The sequence below is a fragment of the Callorhinus ursinus genome, unplaced genomic scaffold (genome assembly GCF_003265705.2).
Source record: "Callorhinus ursinus isolate GAN/ISIS: 27379988/994484 unplaced genomic scaffold, GSC_fseal_2.0 scaffold29, whole genome shotgun sequence".
Lineage (NCBI taxonomy): Eukaryota > Metazoa > Chordata > Mammalia > Carnivora > Otariidae > Callorhinus > Callorhinus ursinus.
The window spans coordinates 576506-579469 of NW_027397091.1; positions in this window are offsets into that span (position 1 = coordinate 576506).

Consider the following 2964-nt stretch of genomic DNA (forward strand, 5'->3'; position numbering starts at 1 on the left):
ATATGCAGAACTAAGGAGAGAGTCTGGAGAGCAGCAACCAGCAACCAGCTGCATAGGATGAAGGTCAAGTGATCTGCCTGCCAGCCAGCCAGCCCAGTGGGGCCCTAGGGTGTGTGTCCATAGGGCTGAATGGAGGGTACAGGGGAAGCGACCTGGGCTGGGACACAGACCTGTGCTATTTGGGCTCCCGATTAAGTCACCACTGCCTGAGTGGATAGCCAGAGAAAACATGGTGGCCAATCAATTGGAGAAAGCTGTGTCCTGCAGGTACTTAGCATGGGAGGAAACTGCACTGGCCAAGGAGCTTTCTAGTTCCCAGAGGAAGCGGGAAGTTGGAAAAAGAACTGATGAGCAGCAGTGGCAAGGGTTTTATGAAGTCAGCTCTGCCTCGGAGCCTGGTCAGCAGGGTAAGCTGGGACTGCCCTGGTGATCTACATCAGCAGGGCAAAGCCTGTCCCTGTGTATAACCTGACTTTGCAAGATCTTCCGATCCTCAGCTGTTGCCCCAACATTCAGAGAGGGGATGCTTTTATCCTTTAGAACACTGGTGGATGGAACTCTAGGAATCTGGTTTGTTTTTTTCTTTTTAGGATTCTAGAATGTCATATTGCAACTTGTGCCAAACTTCTCTTTAAGAGTAAGTGCATATTTGGCTATTCTCCAAAACAAGTTCTAGACTAAAATTAATGAATAGGGTACAGGGCTAGACAAAAATCATCTTTATATAAGGAGAGCATGGATTTTTATCCTTTATACATATCATGCATATTAGGAGAAAATAAAAACAGCATAGCATGGTATTCTATTACATTTCCATTAGGAAAAAGATTATGCTAGGAATCTCATTGCTGACGAACAAGGGCAGGTGTACGGCTAGGTTGTCTTGGACCACTGAATAGAGGGATGATAGAGGGGGTGACTTAGCAGGACTGGACCCAAGGAATGGAGGGCTGAAGGGACATGGTATTAGAGCCATGTTTAGGGGTCTTTAGACCTATGAACTGACATGGGGAATAGCTAAGAAGCCCAAAACAGTGATTTCTGGCTGGAGAACAGTTTGGGCGTGGTTAAAGGACCTGATCCTGGAATCTGGAAGGCCGCAGAGGGAGTGTGGCTAAAGGGTCCCTGGAACCAGAGGACGTGAACAGACCACCAAGGAAGAGCAGTGTTTCCAGAGGGTAGAGAGGGATTCAGCAGAGACCTGAAGAGAGACTGGAAAGAAGGAAGAAAACCCTGGGAAAGCTTTCCCAGAAGCCAAAGGGAGATCAGTTAGGAGAGGCGGCAGCCCTACGGTGCCCGGGGACCTGGGAAGGCCCTCTCTTCAGCTGGCACGTCTCCAGAACCTAGGTCATCCTCCCCCCCGCAGAGGCTCTGATTCCCCTATAAATCTATTAGATTGATTTGGGACTTCTTATTTCTCGAGGGTTGAATTCATATAGGAAATCCAGGTTGTGGATTGGATTTGAGTTCCTTTCCAGACAGGTGAGAGACTAAGGTACGGAGCCTGCGCTTCTCAGAAAAGATTTTACGAGCACAAAAGGACAAGAGAAACTGGGAAAGAATCGGAGTATGAAAATGAAACAACTAGACCATTCCTGGATTACTTAAGTAAAGCCTTCTACATTTTTACTCCATCTGATTACAAAAAAGGGGAAAACTGGGTCTCTGTAGTTGAGAGGGCCATCTTCCCACTCCTCACGCCTTCTGAAGGCCCCTCAGGGGTGAATGAGGTAGTGGTCTGTGGCAACAAGTCTCTGTCCCCTGGAGTCTGTCAAGAAGACAGCAGGAGACTGGGGCACCTGGGTGGCTCAGCTGGTTGAGCGTCTGCCTTCGGCTCAGGTCATGATCCCGGGGTCCTGGGATCGAGCCCCGCATCGGGATCCCTGCTCCGCAGGGAGCCTGCTTCTCCCTCTCCCACTCCCCCTGCTTGTGTTCCCTCTCTCGCTGTGTCTCTCTCTCTGTCAAATAAATAAATAAAATCTTAAAAAAAAAAAGAAGAAGAAGAAGAAGACAGCAGGAGAAAGCTACAGCCATGAGCCCTCCTTGAGTGTGTCCTCCGGTGCAAGATGAGGCTTCACATCCTGCTAAAGCCTCCCTTCCTGCCCTTGGAAAGCTTCTCCCAAAAAAGCTGTTTCCTGATGGATACTGAGACACATTTTTCCTAAGCCCTGACCCATCCTCCCTGTACACGCAGAACTTCTGTTCTGTATACTCTGGGGTTTGTTGAGGGGCGTCTTATGGCCAAAACCCTGTCCACATCCCCTTGCACACCTAAGCTATCTCAGAATAGATTCACTGGAGACAATGAAATGGAGAGTTGAGTGGTCTATCGGGGAATGAGGGCAGGACCGGGCTGAGGAAGAAGCCCACCTGCAACATGTCCTCAACCAAGAAGTCATTCAGTCCAGTGGGGACGTCTGGATCTGGGATGACCCTTTGGAGTTGTCTGGCTGAGTCAAGCGTTGAGATTTTGTTCTCCCCAGATCAATCAGTCATTGATCAGGAGCCACCCGTTGGGAAGTGGCAGTTGCCCGTGGCTAAAACAAGTCATAGTGAGGAATGCCTCTGTGAAGCCACCAGTAGGAGTCATCTGGAGCAGCAGGGGTGCTGGCTCTGAAGAAGTTATGGGGGCAGAGTTCCCCAGGGTGTCCACATACGGATGGTCCTTATGGTGTGTGAAGAAGGCTGACTGAGCGCAAGAGTCTTGCCCACACTCCCAGCAAGCAGCCAGCCCTCCCTGAGGGCGCCACCTCGCACCTGCCTGCCTGCCTGTTCTGCTCACTGAGGTCCACCAGTACCCTCTGAACCCATGACACCTCTCCCAAGTCGGCCACCAGATGTTCGGGAAATGTGGATTGATTGTTAAAGCCCCACCCCCGGTCCCTGTCTCACACACAGCACTTCCCACCTAAGTGCATCCTTTTTGTGCAGTGAGGGCTGACTTACGGCTACGAAGTCGCCCAC